Source organism: Tamandua tetradactyla, chromosome 7 (genome assembly GCF_023851605.1).
Source record: "Tamandua tetradactyla isolate mTamTet1 chromosome 7, mTamTet1.pri, whole genome shotgun sequence".
Classification (NCBI taxonomy): Eukaryota; Metazoa; Chordata; class Mammalia; order Pilosa; family Myrmecophagidae; genus Tamandua; species Tamandua tetradactyla.
Window position 1 is genome coordinate 88,885,644 of NC_135333.1, and position 16,224 is coordinate 88,901,867.

Below are 16,224 nucleotides of genomic sequence, written 5' to 3' on the forward strand. Positions count from 1 at the left end.
CTATTAGCACCAGAAAACATGCTATAGGTTTCAAATTTGAATTCCAAGGTAGAATTTTACATTATTAATCTTCTGTCTTCAAGTCCTTTGGGCTTTTTGGGTCCTAATTGTACTACTGCTTTAACTTGACAATCTCTCTTTAAAACAGAAAAGTATTTCTAACAGTAGAAGAACAGAAAGTCTTGATGACTAACTTTTTTTCTAACTCTTCTCCATAATAATCTTGATAAAATCGGAAGTATTCTATAATTCAAGCTTCCTCCTTTTGATAGTGTCAGTAATTAGCCTCATCTAGTAAAGTGTGACAAAATTTCTTTAGGTGAAAATATACAAAATTATTTTCTACTTACTTGTTTTTAGTGTGCTTGATGTATGTGGTCTCCTGTATGTTGAACATTAAGATGATTATTGGTCCCAGAAGGGAAAATAATTTGACCTTGTTTGTAGTAAGTGTGTCACTTATGAATTGTGGGTTCACATTTTACAGGTGAATAAACTCTAAGGACACTGAGCAGTGTGCTATCTCATAAATTCCATAGTCTCCTCATCTGCAGAATTTATATGCTTGTGTTTTCTGCTAGTTGATAGATCTTGAAGGTCCCTTTCAGGTCTCACATAAATTGATTTCCCCCAAAATAAGAGTAGCTGACCTTAGAGCCTTCTAGTAATTGCTGGTTGGCTCTAAGGTCAGACACTGAACTGCGTGCAAGGACTAAATTCCTAAAACTGTAAGTCCATATCCTCACTGATTTGGTACTCCTGTGGACTCTGCTGCTTATGCTTGGGGCTAGCAAGAACCATGAGTGGAAGTCCACAAATATTGACAGTAAAAGACAGCCTGATTCTACTAGGCAACTTTGTCATATCCTTGGTGAGAGCTGAAAAATCCTATTTAGACCCTGTTTCTTGTAATAAAGTCTGAAGGAGAAAAGCATAAGAAAAAAAAAGTGCTATCTAGCCTAACTGACTAAAAGTTCTCTCCATGATTAGATAGTCATTTAAATTTCAGTTTTAACTTCCACTGTTGATAAAGATGTTCTGTAAAGCTTTCTTTCATACATTTTTTTTTTTTTTTTAACATGGGCAGGCACCGGGAATCAAACCCGGGTCCTCGGGCTTGGCAGACAAGCATTCTTACCTGCTGAGCCACCATGGCCTGCCCATGACATTTTTTTTTTTTTTTTTTAACTTGAGAGGATTTATGTGTAGACTGTGCCAAGAGGCAGTGTGGTTCAGCCTTACTGTTTAGAGATTGTGTGTTTTGGGATTGAACATTTCAATTATTTCGTTTCTCTCGAGCACCGGTAGTTATGTACTAACGCAGGTAGGGCACATTTGGATTGTTGAGGTTTGTTGCTGAAAAGTTTTAATTTTTTGCTGTTTTTTCTCAAGTGCTCAGTATGTCAAAAATTAGCAGCCTTTAAGTTTTGGCTTAAAGTGCAAACACCTTTAGCCTAGTATTTCAGATGTATCGTTAAGGATCACCTTCTTTGCTAGCCCTTTTTTAAATGAAGTATTTCCTGTTTGTTTAAACAAAGGACTTCTGTGCTGGGATATAGCTATGTATGAAACATAAAATGCATAAAAATAACATAACTAACTTACTCGTGGGAGAAGATATGTGGGTTCCCTGAGTTGTTCTGAACGAAGCATCTAATTTTAGTCATCTTAACTCTGGGCAACAAAAGTGAGCTTTGAAGTCTAGCAATTTTACACTGTAACTGCCTTAAAAATTTTTTAATGGAACCACTTTAAATTTTTAATGTCTTGCAGTCAGAATATTTCTACTAAAACATATTTTCTCCAGAATTATACAGTTTCTTTTGAGTAATCTTTCTTTTAAAAAAATGATGATTAGAATAATCCGCACTTTTTTTTATCATAAAACACCTTTGTTAGGTTTATAAATTTGAAGCTATGTGAGAGCAAACTTTAAAATCATATTTTGTGTAAAAAGACAGATTAGGTAAAACACATTAAGATTTTACAGATATATTTGCTTCTCTTTCTATTCAGAATAGGACTGTAGGATTTCCCCATCCCCCTTTCATAGTACCTTCCCATAAAAGCTGTAGTGAGAAGAAAATAATGATAAACAGGATTTAACTCTATAATCTTCTTTCAAAACTGCCTTGCAAGTAATTTCCCATAGTTTCTGGAGTGAAGCATATGGTGATAGTACACTGTGCTTCTGGTAATGGGGAACGGTCCCAGAATACTGTAATATTTTAAGCAATTTGTGGTTTCATTTTTCTTCCCATGTTAGGTTTTGTGTTCATGTGGATTTCATGGAATTTGACTTTAAGGTTTAGATAGGGGCATTTTTGGAGAAAACTTGTAAAGAGGTGTTTATAGTTGTTACAGATAATTTGCACATGCCAATTTTAAAAGGTTTAAATGATCTTGCAGAGAAAACAACTTGGTAGAATAAGGAGGGACATTTTCTGTAATTTAAGTTGTCATAGTAACCTGTGTCAAGCCACGTACTTGGAATCCAGGCCTGAAGAATTTCAGTGACAATAAACATTCCAGTGCCATTCGTCATCCTTTTTTTCATAGTTTTTGCACCCTTCAAGAAAGGAGCCTTCCATTTTGACCTAATTATTTTATTTTTGTTTTTAGAAGATGGGAAACATTTTGCATGTTTTAGCACTTTGAAACATCCCTGGTAAAGTAAAAATGAAAAGTTCAGCTCTTCATAGTTGAAGTTGACTTTTTCTGATAATGTATCTCAAATTAATTATTCTTGACAGCAAGGTAGGTTTGATATACTGGTTACTTAATGAAATATGAAGAAAACAGGATTTATAGAGGATTTAAAGATACTGCCATTTCCATTTGTTAACATGCAATTCTTGATATTAAGAATGTTGGAATCTGGTTTTAATGGATCTCTGACTTGGGAAAATTATGACTTTCCTAATAAATTGTTAGTATTTTTATTTTATGGCCTCTTGAATTATAATTTTAAGCACAAATGTATTTATTTTAATTAAAAGTCAGGTATCAAATTTTTAGCAGAATAAATTAAGTTTTTATTTTAGTTTGCTTTGAGAAATGTTTATCTAGGCATTATTTGTATACATCCTATCTCTCACAAAGGACAGTAAGGTTTTTTTTTTTCTAAAGGGAAAGTTTTTTGATTGTTAACTTCTTGCCTTTTATCAAATACTGATTGACAGCCAATATAATTAACAGTTTAAAATTGTCTCTTTAAGCAATGAAGGTTAAGAGACATAAGAAGACAATTGTGTATGTGTGTGTGTACCCATTCATTTTAGGAAATTTAGAAAACAAATTGGAAAAGTGTGTAAGATTTTGATTGTCTGTCTTCTAGTTTGCTGATTCTTTCTCCTGCCTGTTCAAATCTGCTGTTATATGCCTCCAGTTTATTTTTGTCTCCTCTGTTTGCCTTTCATTTCCATAAGTTATGTTTCTTTTTATACTTTCAAATTTTTCTTTCTGATTGCACAGGTTCTTCTTAATGTCCTTTACTTAGCCATATTTTCCTTCATCTCCTAGAATTGATTCAGGAGATTTATTTGAACATCTTTGATTAGTTGTTCTGAATTCAGTGTCTCTTCTAAAGTTTTAATTTGTTTCCTTGACTGGGCCATATCCTCCTGTTCCTTATTACAGCTTGTAATTTTTTGCTGATACTAGGCATTTGATTATCTTGATGAATTTAATCTGAAGGTCAGTTTCTGTCTCTTACCTAGGGTTTTATTTTTGATTGGCTTTGTGTTAAGGCTCTTCTTTGACACTTGGTTCAACTTATTCTAGACTTTTAGAATAGTCAGATTTATGGTCAGATTAATGGTCAGATTTTTTTCAGCTCCTCAACTGATTCTTGCTCTGGATATATGGCATAACTTTTAAGATTGTACCTTTTGTGCAGTTGTTTCACCTCCAGGAGAAAGCTTCCTTTCTTCCTCTATTCCTTCTCCAGAATCTTGATCTGTTCTGCTTGTTTTTGCTTTTTCCTCTATAGTTTGTTTTACATTTCTTTTGTTGTCCCTGGCTGCTTTTGCCTGGAGGGCAAAATTTGGGAGGAGGGTCACCTCTCGTCAGTATTTCCAGGCAGAACAGGGCCAGGGACCCACAAAGGGGGTGAACACCAGCTCCAAATTGCCCAGGAAAGATGCCAAAAAGCCTTTTCACAGCTCTTCAAAGCTGCGCTTTCCTGGCCTGCTCAGCACATGGGACCCTTTAGCAAACTGTTTCCTACCTTAAAGAGGCACTGTGTCTTTAAAACTCCACAGGTAGGGCAGAATTGAAACAGTAGCTGCTACTGCTTTTGTCTGGGATAGATTGAAACAGTATCTCAGAGCTGGGATCCAGCAATCCAAATTCACTAATCAAAGGCTGTGATCAGTGCTCAGCCTATCCCCACCCCCAATTACAACAAGTCTATAGAAATGTTCAATCTAAAGAGCTCACAGTTCTTTATCACAATTTATCCACTTCTTCCTCCTTTTCCTGGCTGGATACTGTACAGTGTTCTTCTGACCTCCAGAGCTCCAGAACAGTTGTTCTGACAGTTCCTGCCTGTTTACTTGCTCTATTAGAGGAAGGAGTGAGTCCTGGATCTCCCTACTCTACCATCTTCCACCAGAAGTTCCTCCCACATCTGTCTTTGTCTTGCCTCCATATGTGTTCTTCAGTTTCACTTGGTGTTAAACATTTCTCCTTCATTGATTTCTATTACACACACTACTTTAAAAATTCAGTGGACCAATTTGGGTGGGTTTTCATTAGTTTTTGAAGTCCTATAAAAGAGGGAACATTTCGGAGAATAAGGGATTCAGAGAGAGCAGAGCAGAATGACATAGCCATGAGAAGCAGAGTCCACCAGACAGCGACCTTTGGAGATGAAGAAGGAAAATGCCTCCAGGGGAGCTTCATGAAACAGGAAGCCAGGAAAAGAAGCTAGCCAATGTCACTGTGCTCGCGGTGTGCCCTTCCAGATGAGAGAGAAGCCCTGACCCTGTTCGCCATGTGCCTTTCCAGGTGAGAGAGAAACCCTGACTGTGTTCACCATGTGCCCTTCCACTTGAGAGAGAAACTCTGAACTTCATTGGCCTTCTTGAACCAAGGTGTCTTTCCCTTTATGCCTTAGATTGAACATTTCTATAGACTTGTTTTAACAGGGACATTTTCTCGGCCTTAGAACTGTAAACTAGCAACTTACTGAATTCCCCTTTTTAAAAGCCATTCCATTTCTGGTATATTGCATTCCAGCAGCTAGCAAACTAGAACAGTAGGTCCATCTCAAATGGGTGGAGACATGCCTCTACCTAATCCAGTTTCACAACCACTCTTGATTAAATCATATCTCCAGGGAGATGATCTAATTACAGTTTTAAACATACAATACTGAATAGGAATTAGAAGAAACGGCTGCCTTTACAAAATGGGATTAGGATTAAAACATGGCTTTTCTAGGGTACATCCATCATTTCAAACCAGCACACCTACCAAAGATCTGGGAGTGACAGGAAAGAAACTCAGACATTACAAGAAGGGCAGCCTTGATCTTCTTCATGGCCTCTGGATTCATCCTTAGTGTCTCACTTCTCTTCTTCCTCCCTTCTCTCTAGGATGACCTTAGGAGCTCTGTCTGTGTGCTGTAGTTTCAGAAACTCACATATCACATGGGTCTATCAATTTGGGTGCAAGACACTTTTCCTCTTATAGTGTGACTTCGGGTATTTAGTTTCTTTAAACTCCATTCTTTTCATTTAAATATTGAGTATAGTTCTGTTTCATTAGATATTTAAAGATTAAATTATACATGTAAAGGTCTTAATATATAAAAAATTTCATAATATTGCCATTTTTATTAAAATAGTGCTATTTTCCCACATGTTTGTCTTTCTCCAGGCAGACTAGACTTTCACTCTTTTATACCTTTGGACACCTTATGATGTTCAAAACAGATACTTTGAAGAGTGAAACAGGGTACTACTGATAATTGTGCCAGGATAGCAATATAAAACAGTGCTGTTCTAGGCAAACCAGGACACATCATCATCCTGGTATGACCTCTCATGCCTGGCTTGTGTACATTTAGAAACCATGGGCCATTTCCATTGAGCTGGGCAGTGTAGGGCAATGGGGACATGGGTCAGACAAACTTGAAATTGCATTCATCTTCCTGAGCTTTAGTTTCCTTACTCATTAAATTAAGGTTTAATAATACCTAATTTTTTCAGGCTGGCTATAAAGATTAAATGAAATTGTGATCTCATAAAACCTCAAGTAGTATCTGAAAATTGGACACCTGTTAATTCCCATTCCTGTCTCTGCAAATTATCTTTGCTGGGCTGATGGATAGGTTTTATGTATCAATATTTCTGCTGTGTAGATGGCTTATTTCTCACAGTCCCATAACATATATTTATAGTCCATTTTATTAAACTTAGTAGGTAGTTCATAACTGGCTGCACATGTCGTTCCTCAGGTTACAATGAGGGGTTGCTCTAAATTGTTTCTATCAAGTGTTTTCTGATGATAAGCCTTTAGGGAGTTGTAAGATGATTTGATGTTATGAGTTGTGGTGTTCAGTAACCAGCAACTGTTTTGCCAGTAAACTTCTTGTGATATTCTTTCTTTTTCGACTGCCTTCCTGTTCTTTGGGTGAATTATAGTCTGAATGGGTGGGGAAATTTTTTGGTAAATATTTCCCATGTTAATGTCTATATGCACTTAATAAAGAGACTCTGTAAGAATCAAAGGCACTTGTTTTGTAGATCAGCTGCAGAGATGTATTTATTTCTTGGAAAAAATATCTTCCAGCTGGACTTTGAAAAGTGGTAGAATAATTGGTGCTGTACATATCAAATTTGGTTTCCTTATAAGTTTATGAATAACTTTCACTAATAACCCAAAACAGCTGGAAGTAACAGAACTCAAGGTTTTGTTCTTTTGCAAAAGGAACAAAGCTTTATTCGCTATTTTCTTCCATACAGATGATCTCTTCACTACCATGTCTGTGTGCAGGCCCGCTATAACCCAACCCAGACTACAGAGGGACAGACAGGTGACAAAATGGTTATGGTCATGTCGTAAATTCTCCAACAGCAGAGTGAGGTATGGAAGTGCTTTAACTCTGTGCAGAGGTTAAGGATGATTTCTTATGAATGTCATTAGAGCCAAAGTAGGTCTTCAGGAGGTAAGGAGAGGACCATCTTAGAATGGCCTGGGAAATAGCATGTGCAAAGCTTAGAAAGACATAGGTGCATTGTGTGTTAGGGAAACAGCAGATGCAGCTGGGTGGGACTGTGTGCATGGATGGCCACAAGTCAGGCTGATCTAATTGGCAGCATTCTTATTCTAGTTTGATAGAAACAACCTTTTCTTTTAGGGCCTCTGGACCTTCTAGTATTTGAAAGAATCAAGTTTGTTTATAAGTAAACAGTTTTAGTTGACAAATAAGTAAAAGTATTAATTATTGGAGTAATCTAACCTTCTGATTCTTTAATGAGAAAAATTCATCACATTACTTTTGCTATTTTTCTTAATAATTTCAAGATACTAAATATTTAACATATTCTCTTTTTTTCAAAAGAATATTGCTACTGTAAAATGTTCCCACTTAAAAAAATAGCTGTAGGTAGGGCGGGCCACGGTGGCTGAGCAGGCAGGAATGTTTGCCTGCGATGCCAGAGGACCCGGGTTTGATTCCAGGTGCCTGCCTATGTAAAAAAAAAAAAAAATGGCTGTAGATAGATACCATTAAAAGCTGTTCTGTTTCCAATGGGTTGATTCAATGTTGTGTTATTCACCTTGTTAATATTTTCTCCTGTGAGCTGCTATAGCTATTAGGTAATTTTACTCTGCAAATTCTTCACAAATGTTGCCTTGTCAGTATAGGAACCCAGGTTTTGAACAGAATGATTAAAGATTGCCTATATTTTTTTGTACAACAAATAATGCCTTCAGAAAAGCAGACTGAGATTAACTGTCATTTCTATTCCATTTTGATCCTAAGGATCATTTGAATGTATAGTCTTAATCTTTTTATTTTTTCATGCAGTTGAAATTTAAAGTGACTTTTTATTATTAACAAAATAATTTCACATAGTAATAGTTACATCCTCATTTGAAAATATAAAACAGCATTATTTGGGTAACTTTACCAGGGTGTCTGCTTCTGTTTGTGTCTTTCTTTTGCTGCACCCATGGCACATTGCAGGCATGTACATATTTATTTTTTACTTGGAAGATACTTTGGAGATTGGTATTTGAGGGTTGAAAAAGCCAAAACCTACTTGGAGACTGATTTGCTTCCTCTAGACTTCTCTAGAACAGAAACTCTTTTATTCATCTAAATGGTTACATATATCTCTTTATTGATAGCCTGAGTTAAAACCCAGATATTTCGATTCTCAATCAGCCCAGTGTCTTTCCTATTCCCCTATTTTTCTACTGCAGAATAGATTTACCTACCAGCTTTCCCAAGTTTTCATGTTATGTTAATGCTTAGCTGCCAGCTATTATAACCCCACCCCTTTCTCACAAGAAGTCTTAAGCTTATCAGCACGTTAGAACAAGGGAATATCTGGGCTTAGAATCAGTGAGAACCACTGGATATTCCTGAATGATTTCTTTTTTGCTTTTTTTTTTTTTTTCAAATTTACAGGACAGTTACAAAATGATAAAAATAGAGAAATACAGCTAACCCCATCAATCCTCATGCCCATTTCCAATTTAACATTTTGCCACCTTTACCATATTGTTCTACTTGTCTGTCTCTGTCATTTCATCCATTTTCTGTACGCTTGATTGTAGGTTGTATTCATCACGCACCTTGAATATTTACAACTGCCATGTGCATTTCCTGAGAACAAGTATACTCATTTATGTAACCATCTTAAGTGCAAGTTCAAGAAATTTAGTATTGATGTAAAGCATTTAGTCTATTTTCCATTTTTTCAGACAACCCTATAAATGTCCCTTAGAGCCTTTTCTCCTCCCTTGCTAGGTCCTCTTCAGGATCACACATTATAATTATTTGCCATTGTCTCTTCAGTTGCTCTTTCTTTCTGTTTTTTGTTTGTTTTTTTATTGTGGGAACATATATACAACATAAACTTTTCCAACTCAGCTACTCCCAAGCATACCATTCGGTAAGATTAACCACATTCACAATATTATGGAATGCTCACCGCCTTCTATTTCTAAAGCTTTTTCATCTCACTGAACTGAAACTCTACACCCATTATGCGTTAACTCCCCATTACTCCTTTGTATTAGTTTGTTAAGCTGCCAGAATGCAACAAACCAGAAATGGAATGGCTTTTAAAAAAGAAATTTAATAAGTTACAAGTTTACAGATCTAAGCCTATAAAAATGTCCAAACTAAGGCATCCAGGAGAAGATACCTTAATTCGAGAAATGTCATTGGGTCTGGAACACCTCTGTCAGCTGGGTTGTCACGTGACTGGCGTCTGCTGGTCCCTTGCTCCTGGGCTCCATTGTTTTTTCAGCCTCTGTTCCATGGGAGTTCCTCACTTTGCTTCTCCAGGGCTGGCTTTCACTTCTTGATTTTCCTTGGCTTTCTCCAGGTTCTGACTTGCTTTACATCTCATGGGAAGGCACACAGCAACATCTGTTGGGCTCCAAGCATCCTCAAACATCCAAGTCCCTGTTTGGTCTGTTTTCCAAGTGTCTATTTTGGCTCTGAGTTTTCTTCAAAATGTTTCCTTTTTTAAAGGACTCCAGTAGACTAATTAAGACCCACTTGGAATGGGTGAAGTCATATCTCCATCTAATTAAAAGATCATATCCACAGTTGGGAACTCCACATCTCTGTGGGGATAATCTTATCAAAAGGTTGTATCCTACAATACTGAATCAGAATTAAAAGAAACGACTGCTCCCATGAGTTAGGATCAGGATTAAAACATTGCTTTTGGGGGTACATAACAGAGTCAAACTGACACACCTTGACCCCTGCCCCTGAAACATGTACTCTAATTTGTCCCTATGAGCTTGCATATTCTCTGATACTTTCTTTGTAGTTACCATGCAGTTTAAATTTAACATTGTAAATCTGTAACAATCTCATTTGCTTTGATACCAACCTAATTTTGATAAAGTACAATTTTGATAGTATATACAAACTATATTCCTGTACATCTCCATTGCCCTACTTTTATGGAGTTCTTGTCAAAAGTTGCATATTTATACATTATGAGTCCAAAAATACTGGTTTATTGTTACATTTTATGCATTTGCCTTTTGAATCAGGTAGTAAGTAAAAAGTGGATTACAAACCAAATAAACAGTAGTACTGTATTTGTATTTGTATTTGCCAGTGTTATTACCCTCCCTGAAGATGTTTATTTCTTCATGAGGTTTTAATCGATTTTCTGTTGTTCTTAACTTGCAACCAGAAGAACTCTCTTAAGAATCTCTTGTATGGCCAATGTATTGGTGACAAACTCCCTCAGCAATTTTTTGTTTTGTTTTGAATGTTGTATGGTGGGAGTCACATTTCATTCTTTTGCCATGTGATTATGCCATTATTGCAGCACCATTTGCTAATTTTTGGTGGGGATGGGGAAGTGCATGGTACTCGAACTCAGGTCTCCCACATAGCAGGTGAGAATTCTACTCCCTCAGCTCTTGTTTATCTGGGAAGGTCCTAATCCTTCCTCATTTTTTAAAGGCAGTTTTGCCAGATATAGAATTCTGGATTCACACATTTTTTTCTTTCAGCGCTTTAAAATATATTATCCCACTGCCTTCTTGCCTCCATGATTTCTGATGAGAAATTGACTCAATCTTGTTGAGGCTCCCTTGTACATGACACATTGTTTCTCTTTTGCGCCTTTCAGAAATCTCTCTTTATGTTTGGCATTTGACAGTTTGCTTATAATATGCTTCAGTGTGGGTCTCTGGGTATATCCTGTTTGAAATCCCTCTGGCATCTTGGATATGTGTATTTTTATCTTTTGTTAAATTTGGGAAGCTTTCAGCCATTATTTCCTTGACTATTCTCTCTGCCTCTTTCTTTTTCTGGGGCTCTCGCAATGCATGTATTGGTATACTTGATGGTATTCCACAGGTTCCTCAGGCCTTTTCACTTTTTTTGTTTGTTTCATGTAGAAATTATTTATATTTGTGGTGTTAATAGGTGGGATACATAGGTCTCTACAACCCCTTTCAATCATGTTCACCTTCAATATGGTAATATTACTTATAGACCCACCAAAGAACTGCTTTCACTTCTGTCTATTCCCCTATGTTTGAGTTGAACCTCATTAGCAAACTATTCACCCATTTCAAACTTCTGTGTATCTCTGGGTCCCCTATATTCTGTGTTACAAGCCTCTGATTTTTTTTTTTATGATTTTTTAAATTTTTTTAAATACCAAAAAAACCCCACAAAATAAACACAAGTATTCCTATTTTGATCATTCCAGTCTACATATATAATCAGTAATTCACAATATCATCACATAGTTGCATATTCATCATCATGATCATTTCTTGAAACATTAGCATCAATTCAGAAAAAGAAATAAAAAGACAACAGAAAAAAAATTATACATACCATACCCGTTACCCCTCCCTTTCATTGATCACTAGCATTTTAAACTAAATTTATTTTAACATTTTTCCCCCTATTATTTATTTGTATTCCATATGTTCTACTCTTCTGTTGACAAGGTAGATAAAAGGAGCGTCAGACACAAGGTTTTCACAATCACACAGTCACATTGTGAGAGCTGTATCATTATACAATCATCTTCAAGAAACATGGCTACTGGAATGCAATTCTACATTTTCAGGCAGTTCCCTCCAGCCTCTCCATTACATCTTGAATAATAAGGTGATATCTACTTAATGCGTAAGAATAACCTCCAGGATAACCTCTCGACTCTGTTTGGAATCTCTCAGCCATTGACCCTGTCTCATTTCACTCTTCCCCATTTTGGTCAAGAAGGTTTTCTCAATCCCTTGATGCTGAGTCTCAGCGCATTCTGGGGTTTTTCTCAATTCCTTGATGCTGAGTCTCAGCTCATTCTAGGATTTCTGTCCCACGTTGCCAGGAAGGTCCACACCCCTGGGAGTCATGTCCCACGTAGACACGGGGAGAGTGGTGAGTTTGCTTGTTGTATTCGCTGGAGAGAGAGGCCACATCTGAGCAACAAAAGAGGCTCTCTTGGGGGTGACTCTTAGGCCTAATTTTAAGGAGGCTTGACCTATCCTTTGTGGGGTTAAGTTTCATATGAACAAACCCCAAGACTGGGGGCTCAGCCTGTAGCTTTGGTTGTCCACACTGCTTGTGAGAATATCAAGAATTCGACTTGGGGAAGTTGAATTTTCCTCCTTTCTCACCATTCCCTGCAGGGGACTTTGCAAATACTTTTTTATTTACTGATCAAATCACTCTAGGATTTATGGGGCATCACTCTGGACAAACCAACAAAATCTCATGTCCTACTCAAGGTTCCATGTACTTATGGTGTTCAATTAAGCTGTCTGCATAAGTTATATTAGGAAATGCACTCATCAAAATATAAATTTTGTACCAAATAAACAGTTTTTGCTTTGGTCTCACACATAAGTTGAAATTTTAAAACATTAATTACCATCTGTTTTCAGCACCCTGCAGTAATGACATTCCTTTGTTCTTCCTCATTAAGCCTCTGGTTTTACCTTTACTATGCTCATAAAAGTGGAATCATACAATTATCTGCCCTTTTGTGTCTGACTTATTTCAGCATTATGTCAAGACTCATTCATCTTGTCATGTGGTTCAGGATGTCATTTTGCTTTGGTGCTGCATAATATTACATTGTATGTATGTATATACCACATTTTGTTAATCCACTTGTCTGTTGATGGGCACTTGGATTGTTTCCATCTTTTGGCAATTGTAAATAATGCTGCTATGAACATCAGTGTGGAAATCTCTGTTCGTACCACTGCTTTCAGCTCTTCTGAATGTAGACCAAAAAGTGGTATTGCCAGATCATAGGGCAACTCGATATTTAGTTTTCTGAGGAACCACCAGACTGTCTTCCATAGCGGCTGTAACATTATACATTCCCACCAGCAGTTCATAGGTGTCACGGTTTCTTCATATCCTCTCCAACATTTGTAGTAGTAGTTCCTGCTTGTTTAATAGCAGCCATTCTTATGGGTGTGAGGTGGTATCTCATTGTAGTCTTGATCTGCATTTCCTTTATAGCTAATGAGGATGAGCTTCTCTTCATGTGCTTTTGAGCCATTTGTATTTGCTGTTCAGAAAAAATGCCTCTTCATTTCTTTAGCCCACTGTATGGTTGGGTTGCTTGCTCTTTTGTTGTTGAGTTGTATGATTTCTGTATGTATGCAGGATCAAATCTTTATCTAATGTGTGAGTTCCAGATATTTTCTCCCATTGAATTGGCTGCCTCTTTACCTTTTTGACAGTCTTTTGAGGTACAGAAACATTTGATTTTGAGGTGTTCCCATTTATCTATTTTTTCTTTTGTTGCTTGTGCTTTGGGTGTAAAGTTTAGGAAGCTACCTCCTATTACTAGGTCTTGAAGATGTTCCATACATTTTCTTCTAGGAGCTTTATAATACTGTTTTTTTGTTTGTTTGTTTGTTTTCACTTTTCTTCATTCTTTCTGCTCCTTAGACTGAAAGATTTCAGTTGTCTTACCTTCAAGTTCACTGATTCTTTCTTCTGCTAGTTCCAATACTTTCTTGCATGCCTCTGGAGATTTTTTAGTTTCTGTTACTGCACTGATTCTTCTGCTAGTCCAGTCCTCTCTTGAAAAAAACCCATAGCCAAACATAACTTTTACACACAATGCAAAACATTTTTTGCATGGTTTTAATATAGAATTAATTTTCCAGGAAAGTAGCTAGTGTGTAAATTAAGGGAGCATTATATTTGATTTGGAACTTGACCAAGAATTGTTACCCATTTGCAAAACCATGTCATGGACAGCAGTGCTCCTTGTAGTTTTTGAGTTGCCTGTCACCATACCTATTAACAGTCTGCCCTTTCATGGTATAGGTGCAAGCTTCTAACTGCTATATATGTCTTGTCATTTATAAGTTAAAGTCCATGTTTCTTTATTATAAAAATTTTTAAATTTATTTCTCTCCTTTCTGGCTTCTATGTTGAGAATAGATTATTTGGTGATATGAGTAGCGCAGGGTTAGAATCAGGGAGACTCATTAGGAGACTACTATAGTAATTCAGGAGGGTAGAAGATGCAGGTAGAGCCAACACAAGTTCCTAATGGATCGGCTATGAATTGGGAAAAAGAGGAGTCAAGGTCAGATGTAAATATTTTGGTCTGAGCAACTAAAGGATGCATTCCAGTTGCTTTGAACTGAGATTAAACGTGAAGGTGCTACAGGTTAGTAGAATAAGATCAGGGTTTCTTGTTTAGACATGTTGCGCTTGAGATACCTGGTGGGCATTGAAGTGTCACTGTTGAGCAGGCATTGGATGAAAAGTTGGAGTTGAGGGAGACCTGGCTAGAGATATAAATACAGGAATTGTCAGCGTGTTAGATGATATGACAAGTCATGAGATCACCAAGAGGATACATATAGATAAAGGAGAGGACCAGGAATTGAGACCTGGCAAGTCATAGAGAAGAAGAAACTGAAAAGGAGCATTAGTGAAGTAGGAAGAAAACCAGCAAAGAAACTGTTTCAGGAGAAGGAAGTGATCAGCCATGTCAGATGTTACTGATAGGTCCAGTAAGATCAGAACTGAGAATTGACCCTTAGATTTAGCAAAGTAAAGATAATTGGTCACCTTGCTAAGAGTAGTTTTGGTGAAGTGGCAGAGGCAAAAGGCAAAAAGAGCTTAATAGAGAATGAGAAGAGAAAAAAAGAAAGTGGTGAATATGGAATATTATTTAAAGGCATTTTGCTGCAAAAGGGAACAAAAAAATAAATGGTAGTTGGTTAGAAGTAGTGAAATCAGGAGAAGGCTGTTTTTTTGTTTTTATTTTTGTTTTTTTAAGATAGTTAAGATAGCCACTTATATATTCACTGAGCCAGTAGAAAGTGAGGTGGAGAGAGTAATGTCCTAGAGTGGATATGGGGGTGGGTGGCATGCTGGTAACCCACAGGGCTCCTGCGACCACCCTGCTAGGTGTCCTGGCATCTGGTGTACCATTGTTGTGATAAAGTAGAGTATACCTAATAGAATTTGAGGCCCTAGTGTCAAAGACTTTCTCAGTCACTCATGTTTGTTCCTCTTTCATGTAGGAGATGCCGTCTAAAGTTTGGGTCTTAGCCAGAAATTGAATTAAAAGCTGGGAAATTAGAAGGGAAGGCGGAACCAGTTACTCCTCCATAGGCAATGACTTAAGAATGACTCAAGTTTTTACTTCTTGTCCACCACAACCATCTTTACTTATAGGTAGGAAGGCATAGGGGCTTTAGGGTAAGGCACTTGAGGACCCTAGTAGGGCACAAAATGTAGAGAGACTCATTCTCAGGGTTATGCAAGTGCAGGGCCAGCACTTGAGAGTGAATATCATCTTACATTTTATACTCTGCGTGCCTTGCTTACCAGATCCTAATTCCCCAGCCTTGAGAATTGGCACTGTGCCCTGCTTAAGGGATAGTGAGGAAGCTCTCTGGCCCTAATTTATCCCTTCTCATATTACTAAATGAAAAATGAATTTAATGTGCTAATAGTTTAATCTGATTTTCCCCTTGCCCATAGTATCTGCTTGATGTCAGCCTTTCAAAAGAACAGGAGGAGGTTCGTTGGTGAAAAGGAAAAGAATCTACAGAAGAGATTGAATGTGAAATACTTTGAAACTGCAAAGTCCTATATCTGGTGATTGGAGGGATTGGATAGGAATGATGTGCTAGGGACCTTTGTACAACCAGGGGCAATATGAGGGACTTCAGGACAACTAAGAGGCAGGAGAGAGAGAGAGAGAGAGGATACTTGGGGATAGAAGAGAGACTGGTTAGGATCAATCCTGGTCATGAAGACTAGAATAGAAACGTTTGCTCTCTAGTTAAGTGTATTTGCCACTTGTAAGTTTTTTATGAGCCCCAATACCACCATATCTTTCCTTCCTTGAAATCCAGAGGATTCTACCTACTTAGTCCTAGGAATTGAGTCTTTTGTTCTGCCCAGTGCAGATCTGAGTAAGATCTCTGGAGACCATCTGAGGAATTTCCCTGCTTTGTATCTCAGAAATCAACTGGAGCCTAACAGTAACATCTACAAAA

General features: G+C 37.3%; 1 protein-coding gene across 4 annotated transcripts in view; it reads left to right on the forward strand.

Moving 5' to 3' along the window:
* RASSF8 (Ras association domain family member 8) overlaps positions 1-16,224 on the forward strand; it is a 196,457-nt gene that overhangs the window by 70,326 nt on the left and 109,907 nt on the right. For 2 of the 4 annotated variants that reach the window (XM_077170342.1, XM_077170343.1), the window contains exon 3: positions 6,972-7,092. The exons of the other annotated variants lie outside the window; for them this stretch is intronic. The gene's annotated coding sequence lies outside the window, so the exon portion shown is untranslated. The remainder of the gene's footprint in view (positions 1-6,971; positions 7,093-16,224) is intronic. 4 annotated transcript variants of the gene reach the window in all.